Source organism: Podarcis liolepis (genome assembly GCF_965112155.1).
Source record: "Podarcis liolepis genome assembly, chromosome: 1".
Classification (NCBI taxonomy): Eukaryota; Metazoa; Chordata; class Lepidosauria; order Squamata; family Lacertidae; genus Podarcis; species Podarcis liolepis.
This window is the reverse complement of record NC_139554.1, coordinates 137748512-137772545: the sequence shown is the minus strand read 5'-3', so window position 1 is coordinate 137772545 and position 24034 is coordinate 137748512. Positions and strand designations below refer to the sequence as shown.

The 24034-nt window shown below is 42.1% G+C and overlaps 1 protein-coding gene across 2 annotated transcripts in view; it reads right to left on the bottom strand.

Moving 5' to 3' along the window:
- ERBB4 (erb-b2 receptor tyrosine kinase 4) overlaps window positions 1-24034 on the bottom strand; it is a 796937-nt gene that overhangs the window by 395957 nt on the left and 376946 nt on the right. The window lies entirely within an intron of this gene.

Here is a 24034-nt window from a genome sequence, read left to right as displayed (position 1 = left end):
AAATAAATGCCCTTAAGTGCACTTCAGGCCCAGTGTAATTATTATTTGCAGGATAAATTTTGTCTTGATTACATAACATTGTCCATTGTGTGAGGAGAGTGAGGCTAAAGAAACTGGGAGCTTTACTTCCTTGGGTTTATCTATTGTTGTTTTTATTTATTAATTCGTGAATCACCTTTTACATGTGTGTCAAGACGATTTACAAACATATTATAAAATGGCAAGAAACTTATAAAAACAGTACAAAAATCAAATGAATGTATGTTTTAAAGACAATGCAAAATGAACATTGAATGCAGAAATTCACTGTGCAAAAGAAACTCACTTATATAGATTTGTGTACAGTTTATAAATTACTTCAAACTGCAGAATGTACTTAGATGCCTTTGAAAGTATGAATGTTAAGAATATGTCAAAATTGACCAGATGACTGTGGAGGGTGGGGGTGGGGAAGTTATGATGACTAATACTTGGGTAAATAAATACTGTATGCATTCCCTTTGAAATGAAAAGCTTTGTTATACTACTGCTGGGCTGTGACAGCATCATAGGAGCTATTCTGGTTTATAATGCAAATCATGTAATTTGGGACACACGTTATGTGTATTAAAAATGCAAAGCAAAATCTTTGTGAAATGCTGTTAATTGGCAAATGCCACTTTTCAAAGTGTAATTTTCTCAGGCATTTACATTTTTTTAATTCCGAAAATTAAAATTAGAGTATGCAGAACATTTGCTGCAATTTATTTACTGGCTCAATAAAGTTGTTGTTGTTGTTTGTGCTAGAACAAACTGAAAATGGTAGCATGCAAATTACAAATTTGCATATGATACGATAGCCATCTTCAAATATCTTGAGGGCTGTCACATGAAAGAGGAAAGAAGCTTGTTTTCGCCTGTTCTGGAGGGTAGGACTCAAACCAGTGGCTTCAAGGTACAAGAAAGGAGATTCCTACTGAACATCAGAAAAAACTTTCTGACAGTGAGAGCTGTTCATCAGTGGAACGGTCTTTCTCCGGAGATGGTAGACTCTCCTGCCTTGGAGGTTTCTAAGCAGAGGTTGGATGGGCATCTGCCCTGGATGCTTTAGCTGAGATTCCTGCATTGCAGGGGGTTGGGCTAGATGACCCTTGGGGTCCCTTTCACCTCTACAGTTCTATGATTCTACATAAATATATGAACTAAGTAATATCCAAACTCGGTTTTTAAAAAACAGAACCCCCTGCCGGGATGGGAGCCTTTTCTCTGCCCAACATTCCCCTAGCAAGCAATGTCAGAGGCAAAGGTGGGTTCTGTCCTGGCTCCCACCCAACACAGGCAGAGAGAGGAAGTATGAGCAATAACCTTATTTGGGTGAGTAATGATACAGGCTTGGCAGCAGACAGAGTGCTCAGGAGTCATGGTTCAGGAGCAGGGCAAGAAGCTCAGAACAGGAGCGATTACCTTGCCTGCCCACAGACGGAGAGCCAACTCACTACACTCAGGCAGAAGGTCCCTATCTCAAACTGTCAGCATCTCACTTAACAACTCAGGACCATGGTACCCCAAGGAACCATTCTTTCCATATGAAATGACCCTAACTCTATGATCATCCCCTAAAGCCCTTCTTTGTGTGCCCCCTCCACAAGAGAGGCAGAAAAGACACGAGAATGGGCCTTTCCTGCCGTGGCTCCCCACTTGTGAAATGTTCTCGGCAGGCGAAAACATCCCTGTCTTTAGCTAATTAAACCATCTATGGCAGGTATGTCCAAAGTCCGGCCCCCTGGTCAATTTAATCTAGCCCCCCAAGCAATTCTGAGAAATGAATCTGTTGTGGCCCCCGAGTGCCTGTTGTTCAGCTTGTTCTGCCCAGGAGCCAGTGCCTTGATGGAGAGCTTCAGCTCTCCAGCATCGACCCTTGGAACCGCCCACCCACCGGCTTGCACATGTGCCCTGTTCTGTTTTCCGGCTGCTGGCCAGCTTGCGCAGGCGTTTTGTGTGGCTGCCGTGCGCCTGGTGTGCAGCTCGCTCTCCCGCCCACCTGGCCAGCCCTCACACATGTTCACTTCATCAAATCTGGCCCTCTTTGAAAAAAGTTTGGACACCACTGATCTACAGCCTTTTAGACTGTGTGTGCTTTTGTTTGTTATTATGGCAATGTGCTTTCCTGTTTTTATATTGTAAACTGCCCTTTGATCTTCGGATGAAGGGCAGTATAGAAAACTATGTTACTGTCGCTTCCTAGCATTGTCATTCTTACTATTCCACTGTGGGTCTGAAACCTCTAAGTGGGTAGATTCATGTGCCTTGTCTCTAGTGCACAGGTAGAGAAATGGATGTGCATGAACACTAAGGGACACTGCAGTGCGCAGCCTGCCATTTCACACACTGCAGCTCCAGAGGATTATTTTGAACTGTTGACAGCCCATTGTAGGCAATTATGGGTTTCGTTTTCAGTGCATCAGAAGACCGATCATGCTCTTGGCTTTTGAAGCAGCGGAGGGCAGACCATGGAGAGCAAACAAATACAGCAGGCAGCAAAGAGCCTTCAGCTACATGTCATAGTGGAGGGAGGGGAAGCAGGATGGAGGGGGCGGGCGCTTGTGAAGTGATCTCTGGTACAAGGATAGAGGTCATGTACTGTATTGATACCGTGTTGGAGAGGATGCAGCGGCATCTCTGTTTAAGTATAAAATCAGGGAGTGGTGGGATCAGTGTGGCCACAAGTCACTTCACACCCATCTATGTCAGCTGCCTGTCCATCACAGGCTTGTCCCTCAGAGCAAGGCTTGAGAACAAAATAATTTTCTTCATTAAAAAAAGTATAGCCCACCCTTTATTGCTATCAGCACCAGGGTGAAGTACACCATAAAATAAACCATGCAACCATCACTGGACTGAGGCTAGGTCAGTGGTAGTTCAACGGCAAAACTGCTTCAATGGCAATGCTACTTTATTAAAAGCAACATGCCAACTTGCTGCTGCAAATCCCCTTTTCCCAATGGTAAAAGGCAAACTCCTAGCCTCCCCCTCTTGCTTTCAGATGTAGTCTTGGATGACACTGAAAACTCTGTGCACCCCAAGCCAAGGGTTATTCCCTTTTTTTAATAATATTTTTTATTAACCGACCAATCACATCAAATCAAACCAAATCACATAAATTCCAAATTACACAGCCGAATTTTAATTTTTAAAAAAATAAAATATTTATTAAGGTTTTGAACAAAACATAGATTTACCAAAAACATAGATTTACAAAATAAAGATTACAAAAATCATAAGTTTACAAAATAGGAAAAATTTAAAACAAAACTTAACCAACTAAGGAAAAAAAAAACAAAAACACACACATAGAGGGAATATATAAAGAGAAAAAAGAATAAGTAATAGCTAAGAAAAAAGGAAAAAAATAAAGTTTAAAATTAAATCCATCTTTCAATAACCTTTCAACTCATTTCCTTAGTTCTTTGACCTCCTCACACCTCCCCTTTTGTATTCCCGTTTAAAAATCCTTTCAGCAAATCCTTACCCTCTGTCATTTATCTTTACTCAGTATCTTAACCTATTATAACCATATGTTTATAACCATTATCAATTCATATTTACATATTCTTGCTAATCTTTTTACCAATACCACTTACTTTCCTTCCGATATCATTTTAACATTCCTTAATTTTACAGTATTTCTGCAAATAGTCTTTAAATTTCTTCCAGTCTTCTTCCACCGACTCTTCTCCCTGGTCACGGATTCTGCCAGTCATTTCTGCCAATTCCATGTAGTCCATCACTTTCATCTGCCATTCTTCCAGTGTGGGTAAATCCTGTGTCTTCCAATACTTTGCAATCAGTATTCTTGCTGCTGTTGTTGCATACATAAAAAAGGTTCTATCTTTCTTTGGCACCAATTGGCCGACTATGCCCAGGAGAAAGGCCTCCGGTTTCTTCAGAAAGGTATATTTAAATACCTTTTTCATTTCATTATAGATCATCTCCCAGAAAGCCTTAATCCTTGGGCACGTCCACCAAAGGTGAAAGAATGTACCTTCAGTTTCTTTACATTTCCAACATTTATTATCGGGCAAGTGATAGATTTTTGCAAGCTTGACTGGTGTCATGTACCACCTGTATATCATTTTCATAATATTCTCTCTTAAGGCATTACATGCCGTAAATTTCATACCTGTGGTCCACAACTGTTCCCAGTCAGCAAACATAATGCTATGTCCAACATCCTGTGCCCATTTAATCATAGCAGATTTAACCATTTCATCCTGAGTGTTCCATTTTAACAGCAAGTTATACATTCTTGAAAGTATCTTTGTATTGGGATCTAGCAATTCTGTTTCCAACTTTGATTTTTCCACCTGGAAGCCATTTTTTTTGTCAAAATTATATACCTCTCTTATTTGATAATAATGAAGCCAATCTCGCACTCTATCTTTTAATTTCTCAAAACTCTGCAATTTCAATTTATCTCCTTCTTGCTCCAAGATCTCCCAATATTTTGGCCACTTGGAACACAGCCGAATTTTAAATTTTTGTTGGGGGTACCCATATTTCAAGTTCTGAAGGGGATCCAATCAACTTCTTGCTTCTTACTGCTGTTTTAATGTCCACAAATCTAACCTTATGATGTTCACAGTACTATCCAGTCCTTTCTTATTGTTTTTCCACATCTCTTGTTGTTATTTTCATATATTTTTCCTTTCTCTTTGTGACCTCTGATAGTCTCCACAAGCTGGTTAGAACAGTTTGTAATCCTGCATGGATATTAATTTTTTTATCCAGTAGCCATATCCAGACGTTTTCCATATAACATCACTTCCATACATCAAAACAGTCTTAGCGTCATTAACAGTCTTAGTGCCCCCAGTGGCCCCAAGCCAAGGGTTATTCCAAGAGTGTGAAGGAGGAAATGTATAACCTTGTGCCTGCATTTTGTTATACATATGGCTAGGTTTGCTCTGTGCTGGAGTGTGGCCCATTACTGCAGTGAAGTAGCAGGAATAATAACAATAAACAATAACAACAATATTACAGATAGAGGGGGGTACCTTTCTTCTCACAGAGGGCAGTAGCAGTGGCCGCAGTGCTTGGCAGGGGCTTCGCTGCACAGTTTGAACAAGAACACAGGCAAGAAGTACATTTTCCTGCCACAAAACAGCCAGAGCAGGGCAAGGGACTTTGTATGACCCTGTCCACCCCCCATTAGAACTCAACTGACCAATCAGGGACGTCTTCATGTGACAGCTGGCCAATCATAACAAAGGCTGTTTGACAGCTGGCCAATTGCAGGCGAAATCCCCCTTGGAAAACAGCAGCCACAACAGGCAAAAAATAATATTAACAGGCTCTCCAAAGCACGCATCTGCAGAACCTGAGCTGAAATCTCAACAAACCCCGGCTAATTGACTCCCTGCTGAGGTGATAATGGGGACCACTTGCCTTATCTAAGAGAAAGTATCAATAAACAATACCACCCAATATCGCCACAATGCTAGCCTATGGGGAAACTTAATAAATCCACTAAAAACAGATCAGCTGTTTAACCAATTCTCTTCATTCCAATGGTGCTTTGCTCCTCTCGGGGACAGGAACTTGGGCAGCTCTCAGTCCACCATGATGTTTCAGATGTGCCATCCCATACTCAAAATTCCCCTTCCAGTTGCCAAACCAGGTGCTGCCCGTGCCAACAAAGGGGGTCATGTGGGGTGGGGAAGGTGCTATTAGAATCACAAAACCCCAGATGGAAAACCCAACTCCAGAGTGGGGTGCGACCCAGCCTGAACAAATAAGCTGTGCCAAGCCATGTTTTAATGACAAAGGGATATGTAAACACTTTCTTTAGCTGTGTGAGACACATGTTGGGACAATATGTGATTGACAAGGGCATGTCTGGATCTCACATTTCTGCCTCACACCACTCCTCTTCTGTGATGATGCTTTGATGACACTGTGAGAAATGTATTTTGGGAAATTGTGGGAACTTTTAAAACATCATGTAACCTTTCTTCTGATTCTTCTTTTCTTGCCTTAGAGGTTGGAACCTTTATTGCAACAAATAACAATCAGGCCTAATGGCCACTGATGTGCTTCTTCATTGCTTGGTTGAAGTCTTGTTGTTTTCTGAGCGATCCAGAATCCACAGGGCTGGTATCTAGCAATGTTGGGAAGAACTCTAAGTAGTGTACCCCAAGTTTTGTCTTTTTCACACAACAATGCTAATAATGTACCATGATAATGTATAGAGCTTTAGTGAAATGCCTGGACTCTGCCTCAAAGAGCTGACACTCTAAGTCCCGTCAAAGGCAACTATGGGGTGCAGCGCTCATCTCACTTTTCAGGCCAAGGGAGCCGGCGTTTGTCCACAGACAGCTTTCCGGGTCATGTGGTGCACGGAGGACCTTGACGAGTACCAGAGTACATGGAAACGCTGTTTACCTTCCCACCACAGCAGTATCTATTTCTCTACTTGCACTATTATGCTTTCAAACTGCTAGGTTGGCAAAAGTTGGGACAGAGCAATGGGAGTTCACCCCATCACACATATCTGAACTGCCAACCTTATGATTGGCAAGTCCAAAGGGCTCAGTGGTTTAGACCGCAGCACCACCCGCATCCCTGGAAACAGGGGTAAACATGTTCCATACAATATGCAACTGCATCAGTTTCACACGTGTAGGTGAAGTTACAAGATAACTTACATTGTGGCATGGAAAGAAGTGATTCTGAGCATTTCAAGTGTTAGCCATTAAAATGTCATGCATACAGGTTGCTGTGCAAGGCTACTTGGAAGTAAGTTCCAATGAGTTCTGTGGGGTTTTCACCCAAGAATGCCTTGCCAGCATTTCAGCCTTATAGCAGAATCCTATGCACACTTACTCAGATGTAAGCCTCACTGAGTTCAACAAGGCTTACTCCCAGCAACACAGCAACACCTAGAATATTTATATACAAGACTTCAAATTCCTGTCTCTGGCTGGCCAATTTTGAGTCAAGCATCTTTATCTAAATTGGAAAGATTTAGACCTCACTAATGAAGCCAAGTGCAAGTTTTCTAGATGAGTTAATATCTCATAGAATCAATTCTGTATATTAGCACTGAAACCCTAGGAAGATTAGTTTCAACACACACAGCTTGCCTCTTCACTTCTCAAAAAGTTGCAAGGATGATCCACATTCCGAAAATCATCCAAGAGAAAATGCAGACTGATTACTTCTTTAAAAGCCTAAACTAGGTTACCAAAATAGAGGCTATAATGGCCTAAATATAGAAAATCAGTGTTAGAAATCAGCCAAATCACTGGCATATTACAGAACTTGAACAAAAGCTTTCTGAGAAAATTGCTTGGAACTATGCAAATGACACCATCTCTCACACATACCACAAACCTCCCAGCACGCCAGATGCTAAATGATCATTTTCACAAAGTGATCTTTACAAATCATAAAGGGATTTTTTTCTACAAAGAAAATAATTAGGTTCAAACTCTTTTCCTCTCTCATTAGGAATTTCTTTATGAATTCTGGCTCTGAAGATGACCATCTTTGCGTAATTACAAAATGAGGGAGAGAGTTCCAGAATTATTCCCGCAGGAATGTGAAAAGAGAAAAACGGCCACCAAATTACAGGCACTTTGAAGAGCGTTTTTGAGCAATATACATGGTGTCAAGGCTGAAGCATCCATGGGGCAGTCTGCAATCTATCTGACCCACATGGCTGACTATATCTCTGGTGTACAAAGCTGCCTGCCACATTCCATGACTAGTCATTTTTTGAGTCCCAGTGAATACTGGGGCTTGCCAAGTAGGTTGTTAGGCAACCATGCTATCACACATTCCCCAGCCCTGGCACAATGCTGTGCTGGAAGCAGAGACAAGCTGCCAGAGCCAGCTGTAGAGATGATTAGCTGTGCAGCGAGAGAACATAAAGGAAGCAAGTCTGTGGGGAGGAAAAACCTGGGGACAGAAGAACAAGGGGAATGCAGAGATGCAGCCTGGCTTGTGAAACAGCCAAATATTTACTCCTATGGAGATTTCTAGCTCACCCTTCAAGGGCATATACATTAGTCAAGGCGGCTGATAACAATTTGAAATTAGTGTCATAGATTACAGGCAACTCCCAATTTACGAGTGCCCAATTGACACTTGACCCCCCCCCCACACACACTGCACCAAACCCAAAAGAGACTTTAAAAACGGCAAAACAGCCCCCAAAGGGCAAAAAAGCAGTGGAAACCTTGCCTAGCTATCCCATGAGCCTTTGCAAATGCAATTCCATAAGCCCTTGCACCAACCATTAAGGTCTTTGAAGAGTTGTAGTTTGAGAAATGTTTGGGAGGATCGATTGTGGTGAAGTTTGCCACCATTCCTGCCGGTCTGGCAAGTGCTACTGGTTTTTTAAAGGGCTTTTCAAGAGTTTCCAGATGTTTAGAGGATTTTTGCAGGCTTTTTCAATGGTGTTGCAAATATACAAACGTAACCCCTGCCTGCATAAATTGGGAGTTGCCTGCAGAATTGAAAACACACTAAAATGCATAGCGGACCACATAGCAGATACTGAGCAGGCAAAAATTACAGTAGTCGTAAATATATATATCTTTACAGCCTGGAAAAAAGACAACCAGAGGAGAAGGGGCTATTTGCATTTCATGGGGCAAGTGTTGGGGTAGCCACTGAAAAGACCCTCTTCTCTTCTTGTCATCCGCTTTGCCCCACCATCTGTTCCTAGATGGGACAGAGAAAAGGGCCCCTCTTTCTGAACCAGGCTCAAATGACATTCTGTGAGGACTGCGGTTTACAAGATCTCCTTCACAGCATACATTTAAAGCACTATGATACCACTTTAAACAGCCATGCTAAACCAGCATGGTTTAACAGAGTGGTTTACAGGCAACTTTGGAAGTTGTGAATCTGTGAGAGCCACAGTGGACTCCCTTAATAAACTACATTTCCCACAATGCTATGGGGGAAGCCATGGCTATTTAAAGTGGTATCACAGTGCTTTAAGGATGGTTTGAATGTGGCCTGAAAGTCATGCTGGTATTGCTTGCTGCCCTTTTGCAGAAAAACTGGCCGCTAAGAGTGTGAAATGCTCCGTAATATCCCTCTGAAAGCTGGCCTCACACTATGGACCTCTCATTTTCCCCTCCCGCCCACAAGGGTCTGCTGTCCCACATTTCCTCTGTTGCGTTATGGAGTTTGACATGATAGGAGACACAGCCCTGATAGCCACAGGATCCACAGCATGAGACAAATGGACAACACGTTGAAAGCATCTTTCTTGGAAAAGGCTAGTTTGAAGGGAAGGGATGACTTGAGGGCTCTGGGACCACAACTGTGGCAGTCGAGCCTAATTCAGATTGACCTTGATTTGATCTCTTTCCCTTTAATGGGCGGGAAGGGTGTCTGCAGGCAAGAGGGAGTAAAGAGGGAGAAAGAAAAAGTTGATGCCTCCTCACTGACCAAGCTGGAGGATATGAGGAAACAGAAAGGTCATGGATAGAACTCCAGATAACATAATAAAAACATAAGCTTTCTAACACTCAGGGGTATCACCTCCCCTCTGAACTAAAGGAAGTGTCAGTGCTGGTGCTGTTTTGGTGCTTGCTAAAAACTCATTTATGTTCTCAGATCTTTGCTGGTCATTAGTATCAGTTGGTTTCCTTTTTATTATTTCTAAGTCTTGCCCACATTACTGGCTGCTCTTTTATTATGTGTTGTTTGTTTGTTTATCAAATTAGTATGCCGCACTTCATCTGTATACAAAAATTAAAATAAAATATTTACTGTACACCACCTTATGATTTCAATTGAAAGGCAGAATATTTTAAATAAATAAATAACAATATATAAAGTCTAGTTTTCGTGGCCAGACACTGCAAGTGCCTGGCTATAATTTGCACCTCATAATACTCATTCCACTGCTTTTGTGTGAGATGCTGCTGCAGTTTACACAATAAAGGAATCTGATTATACAGTAAGGGAATTAAAAAGAGATTATTAATTTCAATAAATATTGCTAAAACTGCCATGGCACAGGTTTCTTTTTTGTTAGGCTTCCAGAAAATTAACTTAAACTGCATGTTTTTTATGACTTTTATAAAGCAAGTAAAACTACAGTACCCAAGCTGTTTACAGCCTGGTCCAGGCTTAGTAAAAACTTCAAAGGCTCATAAAAGCCTCCCTCTGCCCAACCCAATTTTTCTCCACTTGGAATGAAATCCACGCAGGAGAAAAATTTGCCGGCATCCCTGCTTGGCAAAGAAGAAGAAGAAGAAGAAGAAGAGGAGGAGTTTGGATTTGATATCCCGCTTTATCCCTACCCGAAGGAGTCTCAAAGCGGCTCACATTCTCCTTTCCCTTCCTCCCCCACAACAAACTCTCTGTGAGGTGAGTGGGGCTGACAGACTTCAAAGAAGTGTGACTGGCCCAAGGTCACCCAGCAGCTGCAGGTGGAGGAGCAGAGACGCGAACCCGGTTCCCCAGATTACGAGACTACTGCTCTTAACCACTGCACCACACTGGCTCTCTGCACCACACTGCAGCCTGGGCAAAGCATTTTGCATCCAAATCCTAACATCACTTCAGTTGCCATCGCCCCCACAAGCCTTTTAAAATGGGTCTGAGGCAGCGCATTGGGGCACAGTTGCTCTGTTACAAGGCACAGGGCAGATTTTAAGAGGAGTGGATGCAAAACTGAAGTGCGTGCCTGACCTTTGACCCCTCCCCTCTGGTTTTGCCCCCGGGGCATTGTTTCCCGTCCCTATAAGAACTAAGGGAGTCATTTGTTCTTATGAAGATAGGGGGAAAGGCTTCTGAGGCAGGCACAGTTCTTCCAAGTGGTCAGGTGCGCTCAGATAAATTACCGTACCTGAGTTTTTCCTACTATTTGTTTTTTTATGAGCTTTGAGGAGAGCTTTGGGATGCTTGCCCATCTCCAATTCATTTGCTTTTCCTTTGCTTAGTGGGGGGAGGACACCACGGGGGGGGGGGTTGTGAGCTACCGGATGCGGTCATGAGATTAACAACAAACAGCAAGATGTTTCTGACATTTTCCACTTGCTTCTAAAAAGTTTAAGTAAATGTTAACATTCATCAAATTTCTGACATTATATAAATTGGGGGGGGGGGTCATTCTGTCTCACACAGACAGTCCACACTCTATTTAGCCTCATTAAGCATGCATGTAGAAGGGTTTGCTTTTCATCCTAGCCAGGCTCTATGAAAACACGTTTTTCAAACAGTGTAGGAAGAACAGCGCCACAACATCAGTGACTCTTTGGATAGTCAGAAAGGCTCATCCATGAGCCCTGCAAGAAGTGAGGAAGTTTCTGGACAAGAGTTCTGTGTGTAAGGTGGCGCTGATGATTCTCTAGAGCAGGGGTAGGCGACCTAAGGCCCGGGGGCCGGATGTGGCCCAATTGCCTTCTCAATCCGGCCCGCAGACGGTCCGGGAATCAGCGTGTTTTTACATGAATGTAATGTGTATAATGTAATGTAATGTGCATTTATTTAAAATGCATCTCTAGGTTATTTATGGGGCCTGCCTGGTGTTTTTACATGAGTAGAATGTGTGCTTTTATTTAAAATGCATCTCTAGGTTATTTATGGGGCATAGGAATTCATTTCTTCCCCCAAAATATAGTCCAACCCACCACATGGTCTGAGGGACAGTGGACCAGCCCACGTCTGAAAAAGGTTGCTGACCCCTACTCTAGAGCAGCTTTCCCTCGAGATGCTTTGGATCAAGGGTCAGAGCTGTATTGCAAGTCATCTGAAAGGCACCAGATTGGGAAAAGTTTCCTTAGGCCAGGGGTGGGGAAACTGCGGCCCTACAGATGTTGCTAAACAATGACTCCCACCATCTTTGTTCCCCAGCCCCACTCTAGGTATGCTCATTGCATACCGTCTAAGCCCATGAGAACATTAACCTAGCTACCCATCACTCTCGCTGCATGAAAAGAAGCCACATATAGGACCAGATTTTGTGGGTGTCACATCTCCAAGCTCAGAGTCCAAGTCCGGAACAGCACAGAAGTGGGAATCATACGAGGCAGGAAATGTACTTCCGATTCCATACTGGTCTTTTTTTTTACTAGCAGGAGAGACAAGAGGGATGACTTCTTCACGCAATTAACGTGTGGAAATGGTTCCCTCAGCTCTGGATAAAGATGGTGCTTTAGATGGCTTTAAAGAGAATTACAAAAATCCATGGAGAACAGGTCTATCAATAACCATTAGCCATGGTAGCTAAACAGAATGGTCAAAGCCAGAAACTGTCTGAATGAAAGATTCTTGGTGCAAGGAAGGCAGGGAGGCGTGTCACCTCCATGCACGTAACATTCATGGTGACAGAAGCTACAAGGGCCAGTTCATCTTGGTTTTGGTTTGGATACATTTCCTGGAGGTGTTTCTGTATGTGCCAGTGCTGCTGATTCTGTACTTTTCTGTACATAGCTGGACACGGGCTTCCAAGAGGCAGATGGCTGATCACTGGGTGCCTGACTTGATTGACTTTTGGTCTGATCCAGCAGGGTTCTTCTAAGCTCAGGTAATTCATTACAGTTTCCATTTGATTTTCTTCAACCATTCGCTTTATTAAAATAAATAAATAAATAAATAAAATAAACTTGGCATGGCTCTATCACACACCTTGCCAAAGTACTCTTCGTTTTCTTCAAGACAATACCACTGCTGAGAAGTTCTGAAGTTACACGACATTTTTGCTGTGTCCTCAAATTATTGTATTTTATTGACTTCCATAATTAAAATGACTGGCAGTACAGTACCAATTGATTTTGCGATGAAACAATTAATAGTGATTAATATTTAAAGCCACCAGCTTCAGTAATTTTTCTTCCAGCTGTCATTTGCTGTCTCTTAATTCATGCCCTCAGGCAGAAGATGTAAAACAGCAACAACTTTCCTTGACCAGATGTCTACAGAGGCGGTTTTCTCTCCCTGTGTAGAACTGCATGTGTTTAACATTTCTCAGAATTCTGGTCACTTTTTATAATCTGCTATGAACACTTTTGTGTCTTGCCAGTTTTCATTGTTCAGTTCATAACTTCCACTTAATGTCCATGTTTTTGTAGGGTTAAGGCTGCAGTCCTAAACAGACTTTCTAGGAAGTAGATCCCACTGGACCTAATGAGATGTATTTTGGAGTAGATGTGCCTAGGCTTTCACTCTAAGAATATATATATATATTCACATACACTTTTTTCTCCGTATCAATCGTCCTTCAACTAGAAGTGGCTTGTTCTGATTTGGCTAAGTGATATCAAGATTGATTGTAATTCATCCTATTAACTAATACTGATAATACTGGAGTTTTCACATGCTTTCAGAGCTTGAACCCTGCTTGAACCAAGAAAGAGAAGATATGCAAACCAAGTGCAAATAACTCTCCCTTAATAACTCAAAGCTTCCACATAATTGGTTGGCATCCATTGTCTCAAGAGACAATGGAGTATGCCTCCAGAGGTGAAGCCAAACAGCTGCTATAGCAGCACCAAAGTGACTTCCCTGGGGCACAAGTTTGGGCAGTGTGTATGGAGGTCCTGAGCTGTCCAGATAACGAGACCCCGCTCCTGGCCTCACTGAGGTGGTCCAAGGAAAGGAAAGCAATGTATTTGGCATCAGCATGGCTTCAGGAGTTGCCAAAAGGAGGCATACAAGGCACTATCCCACTATTCTTTGGATCTGTGGGGGATTTACTCCTTAGCCTTTTCTTCTCCTGAAGAAGTCCCACAATGCAATGGAAGTTTAGGATCAGAGTTTCCCTTCTCCTAAATGTGCTACCTTCCCAGGTTGACAAGACCCATCTGCCCCTGACACAAACCCTCTAACACCTTGATGTATTTAGGTTCCACAGACGTCAATGGGCAAGTTTTACATTTAATTTCACTGACTGAAAACAATAGAACTTAGATGAGCTAGGAACCCTCCTCACATTTAAACTCCTCCAAATGGCTGTAAAATTATATTGACTTCCATATATATTGACTCCATATACATATGGAGAAGTTCCATGGGTAGGAAATCCCAGAAATTTGGCATAGCTACATAGCGAGGTCTAAAAAGGCCAACCACGAAACAGAACCTCCCCAAAGGAAATCAATGAAACATTTAAGTTGTAATGAAAACCATTTCAGTTAACTTTTCCAGACAGAGCTGGGCCAAAACTCTCCTCCACCTGCTTTCTGGAGTCAGTTAAATATGATGACTTTGTCAAGAAATGTTCCTGCATAATTCAATCTCCTATTTCAATCATTTGTTCTCCTTTCAGCCAGTGGGCACATCAACACAAGGGTTCTTCTGACATGGTGCCACCACCAGATAGAATTGTGCACACGATAGCAATCAATAGAATTACTCAGGGCATGAAATTTAGCAAGCAGTAAATCTTTCCACGCTTAAGGTCTTAACGAATCAATAGAGGCCAAATGCAAATAGATTTTAAAATGGTCAGACATTGATTCTGAACTGGTTTAACTAAATTAATTGAGCAAACTGATTTTGGTTAAACTAGTGCCTTTCCCTCCTTTTTTCGTCTCCCTTTGCATAAACAGGCATGAAGTATTTTTGGTTTGGTTTGGCTCTTCCCATTCAGCAGTGCATAGCCAGTAATGCTGTAGTGAGATGGATGCTGCTAATAGAGGCTCCTGAATTGCTATGGCAACCATCCAAACTCAGGAATGGGGGCAGGCACACGCAGCTGCAATTGCAACAAGGCAATATAGGTATGCACAACATATGGCCCCTCCCTGAGTCTGTACGGTCTCCCCACCCCCACTCCCACCAGTGAAATTGTAATTATCCAGGCACTGTGGTCTGCCTGCCTATTTCTGGACTCTCCAGCATGTGGTCCTTATTTCAATCTGTGCCATGTCCTTCTGCAGACTGCATTCACTCACCCAGCGTTTTGACAAGCATAGGAAGATAGACTTGTTAGTATTGAACAGAACCAGAAGAGGAGGGTGGGTTGGGGTAAGAACACAGAAGCAACACTGCAGAGCTCTTCTTGGCTGGCTGGCTTGATTAACAAACTGAGGTCAGACCCACACCATACAGTTAAAGTGCATTCAACACACATTTGAAGCACAAAGTCTTCCCCAAAAAATCCCGAGAGTTGTAGTTTCCTCCTCACAGACCTACAATTAAAAAACTACGGTTCCCATAATACTTTGGGAGAATGCAAGTGTCTTAAGTGTGCAAATGATGTGCTTTTAATGTATGGTGTGGGTCTGCCCTAAGACAAGAGCAAAAATTGTACCAAGGGAGAATAAGTCCAACTGAACTCAGTGGGGAAAGGCCATGGCTTGAGTTCGATTCCTGGCCTGGTATCTGCAGATAGTGTGGAGAGCAGACCTTGTATAAGGCAGCTTCCTTTGTTTAGATTTACTTCAGAGTAGTTAACAAGACACATTATCAGTCTTTGTGAAACAACATAAATTGGATGCGGGGAGTAAGAAGAGAACTAGATTCTCTCAGCCAGAAAAGTTACACTATCATGTGTTTTGAATTTAATCAATTAAAATAAAGCTATTAAATTTTTATTTTCTTTATCTCCAGCTAGTCCCTAAATCAATGAAGTGAGGTGGAAGAGATAAAAGAACTGTATTATCGCAATCAGAAAAAGTCCTTGATTATGCTTGTTTAAACAAAAACCTCCAACTAGTTGGCCCCCCCCCATCTTTTTTATGCAGTACAATTACAAAATGGCAAGGTTTCTATGCCCCTTCACTCTGGATAATAATCCAGAACTCTCCCTGAAGCTTGTGCCTTTCCTACCCTATATTCCCTTGCATCATTTAATGGAAGTGGACATGGCAGGGATGGGGTGGGAGGACCACAGAAGGTCCCATTCAAGTGGGAAGGGGCAAAGATTTATGTGCCCGTAAATATGTGATGCATCCAAAGGTACTGAGGAGCGTGAGAACTAAAGCTCCCACAATCCATAGATATTTTTGATGCACAACATATGATCAGGTACATCTGAAACTTTCTTGTACCCTTCCTCCTGTTTGGATCTCTTTGTCCCTCCCCATACAGAATGTGAAATGTGAGTGGAAGTGTGCTGGTGGGGGGGTCCAAAAGAGGTGGAGCCTAATCTGCAAAAAGGCCTCTAGATTCCATTGCACTGCTGATAATGCCAGCAAAGGACCTTTTTAGACCTATTGTACGCTTCACAGGCTTCATAAAAACTCAGAAATTAGATAAGTGGAACTGAACACTATCAAAAGAATTCTTCATACCATGCCTTACATTTTTGGGGACGCGGGTGGCACTGTGGGTAAAAGCCTCAGCGCCTAGGGCTTGCCGATCGAAAGGTCGGCGGTTCGAATCCCCGCGGCGGGGTGCGCTCCCGCTGCTCGGTCCCAGCGCCTGCCAACCTAGCAGTTCGAAAGCACCCCCGGGTGCAAGTAGATAAATAGGTACCGCTTACCAGCGGGAAGGTAAACGGCGTTCCGTGTGCTGCGCTGGCTCGCCAGATGCAGCTTTGTCACGCTGGCCACGTGACCCGGAAGTGTCTCCGGACAGCGCTGGCCCCCGGCCTATAGATGTGAGATGGGCGCACAAACCCCAGAGTCTGTCAAGACTGGCCCGTTCGGGCAGGGGTACCTTTACCTTTACCTTTATGCCTTACATTTAATTGATCCATCACTTGTTTTATTTTAGATATATGAAACTGATTTTATATCTGCTGTAACTTTTTTTTCTTATTTGTTTCATTTATAAGCTTTACTTATTTTATTTTTCTGATTGTCCACATTTACATTATGTTACATTTGCTTTTTGAACATTATCATGTTAATTTTTCTAAAAAAAACCCAAACAGTTAAATGTTTATGGTTTAAATAGTCATTATTGTCTTCCTGTGATTTCCTAAAGCAGCTGGCTTGGCTGCTAAGCCGTAATCTCTGCTGTCAAATGACACCCAAAGCTGTGTGAATTAACAATGAATGCCTACTCATGAAGCTGACTGCAGAAACCAATGGGCAAAAAGTAGTATGGATAAAGAAACAAATTGTAAGGCACTTGTATGCCAAATGACTTAATACTTTGCCAGGAATAAATTGTTCTCCATTGACTGGCGATAACCGGACTCCTGCAGGTAGTATTGCCTTGGCATTTCACAATGGGAGAGGCAGTTCCTCTTCCAACCACAGCCTTCCAGGTAAAACAGGTCAGTTAATCCCTTGGGTACACAGAGTATATCACAGAGCAACCTTCCCAGGCCTGATGTTGGAGCACAACTCCCATCACCCCTGACTATTGGTCATACTGGCTGGGGGCTGATGAGAGTTTGAATCCAATTCAATCTGAAGGGCACTAAATTGGGGAAGATTGGCATGGAGAATTTGCTCCCATTAGATTACACTAATAGTTTCCGATGGGTTCCATGCCCCTATTAATTCAAACAGATCCAAACCACCCTGCAAATAAAAATGGGAAACAGCTACATATGGGCATGAAGGAATAGGCAATCTATCCATTCTCAACTAGAAGAGTGTAAAGAGAGAACCATCCATGCCCATTTCACATTAAAGTAAGCAACTTGCTACTGAAACATCCTATTGGCACAGGAAGGTAAAAAATGTACTGGCGGTCAGATCCCCTTTCTATCTACAGCCCTGAAAGCACCTTTTAATGTTCATACAACATATCCTCTCTCTCTCTCTCTCTCTCTCTCTGTGTGTGTGTGTGTGTGTGTGTTTGCTTAGTGCGTGCCTCCGGCCCTTAGTACAAGATCACTGCACTTCCACTGTGAGGTGAAAACACAGAGCATTGATTCCCAATATGAAGCATTACCTCCAAATTACTCAATAACAGAAGGCTGCAGAACAAGCAAATGAGTAGGACTAAATCCATAGAAAACCAACACCTCCCACAGTTTATGCTGAGTAGCTTAACAATGTCTTGGGTGTTCCATCAGCTGTTACTAATGACAGCATTAGATTACTCCATGCCCTTTCCCATTGAAGAACATTTCTTCAGACAAGCTCCTGTAGTAACCAAGATTAGTTGCCAATGCCCTGCAGCATGTCCTCATTTAAGAGCCCATCAACATCTTTAACCATGTCAGGACGTTCTTAAAAGGAAACAAGAAGAAAAGTAAAGTAGTGTTGGGAATAAGAGAGTCTTGTTTGAATACCTCATTGATTTGTGAAGGACCCTATAGAACTAGAGTGACTTAATAATATTGGCTTGGATAGTGCTGGGTCAAGGAGCACAAACACACCAAAGCGATGAACCCAATCTCTCCACAACGCACAGCACCCCCACTTGGTCTGGATTCAGGTTCAATCCATTGAGCCACATCCCTGCTATTACTGCCTGCAGGATGCAGCCCAACACTCAAGCTGCCTCCCTTATTCAGACAGCACAGACAGATAGAAATGTGTGCCATCAGCCTACTGGTGACACCTCCCATCAGACTCCCTGATGACATCCCTGAACAGCTTCGTATAAATGTTGAATAGCACAGGGGACAAGATAGACCGCTATGGAAGGCCACAATTTAACTCCTATGGTGTTCAGTAAGAGTTCCCCATTGCTACTTTCTGGAAACGGTCCTGGCAGTAAAAGTAAAACTACTGCAGTGTAGGGCTCCCCATTCCCAGCCTATGAAACGTCTGAACCAGGGGCTGGGCATTCTCTTTTGCTGCTTAAGGTGAAACAGAAAGAGCAGCCCTGCCCTGCAACCACTGCCACTAGCATCATACCTGCTGCTCCTTCTCCCACCTGCCCTGCCCACTCTGCTGCCACCGTCTGCACCATGGGATTTCTGGTGGAGAAGCAGCCATTGACGCAGATTTTCGGTGAGATTGCACCAATTTTGTGCCCGAAATCAGCACAGATGCTGACGCTGCTTCTCCACTGCAGACAGTGGTTGTGGGGCAGGCAGTATGTCCATGGGGATGCTGCCTCTGGGGCTTCTTCTGCCTCATCATGCCTAATGGCTGGGCCGGTCGGGGTCTCAGCTCATGCTGAGCAAGAGAAAGCAGCCAGAACATAATTCTTTGAGGTTTTCTAAATTGGCAGTAAGTTGCTTGGGGTTGCCTTGGGCAAGATAAAGCAACAAACAAATTCAATATACAGTGGTACCTCAGGTTAAGTACTTAATTTGTTCCGGAGGTCCGTTCTTAACCTGAAACTGTTCTTAACCTGAAGCACCACTTTAGCTAATGGGGCCTCCTGCTGCCGCCGTGCCGCCGGAGCACGATTTCTCTTCTCACCCTGAAGCCAAGTTCTTAACCCAAGGTAATATTTCTGGGTTAGCGGAGTCTGTAACCTGAAGCGCCTGTAACCTGAAGCGTATGTAACCTGAGGTACCACTGTATAATAATAAATTAATAAGTGTAACAGACAGGTATAAAAACTTAAAAGTACTTCTGCTTCACTCACTAGAATATGTCTCAAGGTTTTTTGTGTGTGTGGTGTAGCAATGAAACTGCTGGCACATTTGCAAAGCTAAACAGAGTCCTGTATGGTTTCAAATTGGATGAGATTCCTGCATTGCAGGGGGTTGGACTGGGTGACCCTGGGGGTCCCTTCCAACTCTACAGTTCTGTGATTCCAGAATCTAAAGCCTACAGCACTGTACCAGCAAGAGCTAGGCAATAAATTATGAAACAGCCTTTTAAATCACAGAGTGACAGAGTGATGATAAACAATATATATGAGAATTAACAAACACTTCCAGCTCTCTTCTCTGTATCTATATTTTCTCTTTGTAGTGGCAAGTGAAAAACATAAACTCTTTTAATTGAGTTCCACAATAATATGCAATGATTGTAACAGACTTTTAAAAAGTAATTGTAACCTGGAGGTTGTAAACAAATACAATGCTTTTAACTTTGCTTTAAAATGCTAAACCCCTGCGTGCTTCTCAATTCAAATTGAGGCGATAAATATCTGAAATTGCTTGCATACCCTAAAAGAAAATGTATATTGCTTGTTTCTGTACATTCCAAGTTTCCTAGCCACAACTATTTGCTTGCATTTTAGATAGTCTTCCGTCTGTTGACAAGCCCCGTCTCTTGTCTAATACTGCAAAATTCCTCACTTTGTAAAATGGAAATTATAATAGCTCTTTGGAGTCTTTGATCTTACTAAAACAGTTCTTCCAAAATGATCTGAAAGTTTTCTCCTTTGCTGCTATTATAAAAATGTGACATCCTCCCAAGATACCAGGAATTTATTGAAATCGACTTCACCCTTCAAAACGCACTGTCACTTTTACCCCACAAGCTCCAAACACATGAGTTTCTAGTGCTCTGAGTTGCAAAAATACGGTAGTGAAATATCCAGTTGCATCATGCAGAATATTGGCCCATGAACTAGCTGCAGTCAGGTCCTTCTCTGTATCCCCCCCCCCCACCTTGAGTGCACTTTGATGGGTTTCAAAGGCTTGCTTCAATTCAACACGTGCTACTGCAACCTTTGCCAAGTTGGTGCCCTCCAGTTGTTTGGGACTGTCACTCCAGAGGATTGTCAAAGGCTGTCTTATTGGCTGCTCTTTGCTATTTTGTATTACTGCTGTAATTTTAAATGTTGTTTTTGAGTTGGTTAGCTGCCTCAGAGTCAAAGAAAAGCACCATGGATTTAAAAACAAAGAACATGAAAATACAAAATGAACCAAATAGATAAGTGTAAGCCTGTGTGATACAGTCGCTAGAGTATTGTGACCACATGTTGGAAAGCTTTGCTAAAACCCTGATGGAGCCATTCACATCCCATTTTTTCTTTAGACATGCACACACACACACACACACACACACACACACACACACAGCCTACAGTGTTGGCAAAATACATATGCCACACATATATGATACCCCATCGCACATGGTGTCGGCTTCTCGTAACTGGAAAAGCATCACGAGAAAACAAACCAAATAATGAGAGGTATGAAAACAAGCAACAGGGGAGAATTCTAATCTAGAACTTGAAAGGTATATTTAAGGATGCCTGGGGAATTTGATCTTTGCAAATTTCTGTACAGCACAACGTGATCTACACTTCTCTCAGACTGATGTGTGGACCCAAATTTAGCTATCCATTGCATTTTACACTTGATTGAATGCTGTGATGCAGTTAAAAACAGTGAGAATGTATCAAAACATTCATTTTAAAAGGTACTTTGAGAGGAAATACATATTTAAATGTGTGCCCTGAGGGAAGAACCATGATGAAATATGTAGCTTGAGAAACCAAAAAATTAATAAGTAGAGATCTGGACATATAAAGTAAAATCAATGGTTAATTTGTAAAGAGAGCATGCCAAACTGACCCAGACGAGAAAGAGGCAGATCCAAACATCTCTTGATGCATTTAATGTGTAAATACCATTTGACACATTTGTACATTTTCTACTGATGTGGAGCATCATTAATTTAGTCAATTGTCAATTATATATCACACTAGCTTGATGAGCCAAAGGAGTGGAAAATACGAAGCATTTTGTGGAAAATACAAAACATTTTGGTCTTCCTGGCCCTCTGAGTGGGTAGGCCAGCTGAATAGCATCACCAATAAGCTGATGTAAGAAGGAATAAGCTTTGACAAGATGAAGGAGTGGTATGTTCCTAGTTATAAAAGAATGCATCTATTAAAACCTACAGGGAAATAAATAAAAATTGCTTCCAGCCAGAATTATTAAGGCCGTCTCATGCCAGGTACAAGAGCAATTCGCTTTCTCCCTCAAAAGTAATGCATTTAGGAAGCTATCACTGGGAGTAGAGGAAACTAATGGATTTTTTAATTCTTATTATTCATCAGACAGTGACATTAAAACAAGTCACATCTTGTTATAAATATGCACACTTCTCAATACCCAAAGCTTTCTATTCAGCAAAGAACAAATATAACCAGAAAAATCATTGCAAATTCTGCTGTTCGTAGTGAAGTTCAGCAAACATAAATCCTGAACCATAAACTGTCCATGCAACTAAGAACTCCAAATCACAAGCAAAGCCATATGTTCAGGATTCCCTTTAAATGACAAGCTGTTAAGGAATGCAGTGGCAAGGAGGGCATCCGTACATATGACCCCAGTCTTAATCATGTGAAGGGAGAAAAACGTGAAGAGGGCTCAAGGTACACTTCGTAATGGAGCTCTACAACAAAGGAGACTAAACTATTACTCCTCCCACTTCCAGTATATTGTTGAATTCCAACACACATCAGCCCCAACCAGTATGACCAGAAGTCATGGATTATGGGAGTTGGACTCTGACAACATGTGAAACGCCACATGTTCCCAGAGAAACAACTGCAACAAGGTATGCTTCAGAACGTATCACACACTGCAAGTGGTCTTGTTAGGAACTAATTTCTGCTTTGTAGGCAATCACTGGTCCAATTTTGCTCCTATTTTTGCTTGTTGGGAATGCCATATGAATATTTGTTGGATTCAGCACACAGGTCTCTAGCGTTTCAGTCGCTGAATAAAAAGGGGATTCCTCCGCTTCGACTGCACATCCACATAAATGTACAGAAACACAAAAACAACATGCCATTTTCGAGCCATCCAGAGAAACAGTTACTGGACAGCCTTATAAAACAAAACAACAAAATACAGCCAGCCACATTGCAGACTGCAGCTCCTGAGAGTTGTTTCTTGGGCTCAGAGTACGGGTTTCTTTGGAACCTGGCCAGTACATTCTGAACGGTTGGTTGTCTGATCATATTTAGCCCCGGGGCTGCATACAAAATGAAACACATTTCTTCATAAATTGATTTATGTCACCATTTTCTTTCTTTTTTAAAAAAAAGATACAATCATTATCTTCTTTTTAAAAAGATTAATCACAATACATTGCTCCTAAAAACAGCACATCCCACTTTGTTCAGGTCAGTGTGATATAAGAATGTGTTGGGGGGAAATTGGAGTTAGATCTTCAATTGTCTTCTCACTATGGCACCACTAAATGAAGGTAAAGAATTTTGGCTAATGAATCCTATTCCTAATAAATAAAAAAATAAGAAAATTGTCCAGTAGCACCTTAGAAACCAATTAAGTTTGTTCTGGGTATAAGCTTTCGTATGCATGCACACTTCTTCAAATACCAATACCTGAATCCTATTCCTGATCCTTTTGGTGACCTCTACCAACCTGTAGTTTGACTGCCATTTTTTAAAGAACAAAACAATCTCAAAACTGTTGCCATTCAAGTGTAACATTCTTGCTGCTTTAAAAAATAGAAAAAACATGTCTAAACTGGTCCCAGAAGAGAAAAATTTCACAGCTCCACTCATTTCAATTACGGAAGCATATTCTCAAACACTTCAAATAATGAAAACTAGAGTTCTACAAAGAGCCATTTAGAGCAGCTTCTAAGACCGGCCTCAGTGAGCACATGGCAGTTGCACAATCTTTCAAGGACCTTTGCAAAGGGCAGCGAAGTACAGCAGAAGGCTTGAGAAGATGTAACTGTGCACATCTGCCAGAAATCTATAGGCATATACAGTGCAAATGTCCACTAGAATTCTCCGCTTAACCTTCCCCCCCAACTGCAATGCAAACATGGGGATATAATATTGAATTACCTCACACGATAGTTTTTAATGATTGCTTTCGGCACTTAAGTAAAAGATTACACAAATACCAAAAAGTGCAATTCTTATTTACTGGGTCTATATTAGAAAAAGTCACCATAGTGGTGCAGGCGGACAGCTAGCATCCAATCAGAATAGACTTTGGAAAGGGGGTGTGCCCTGCCCTTCATCTGAAGATCACAGAGCGCTTCACAATAGAAAAATGCAAAAATACATACCATATAACCAAACAAATAATACTAAACAAATTAAAAGGTGCCTGTACAGACAAAGCTCACCACATGTGAATCCTCTTTTGCAGAGTCTCTGCACCACAAAATCAAGGTAGCTTGAACAGAGTAAAATATGTAATGAATAAACTAGAGAAACAGGAACGATGTCCTTATATACACACAGCTACATCCCATAATCTTGGATTTAGATATGCAATTTATAATGCAATTTCAAACAAAAGAGTTCCAGAAGATGGCTTAAGAGGTTGATA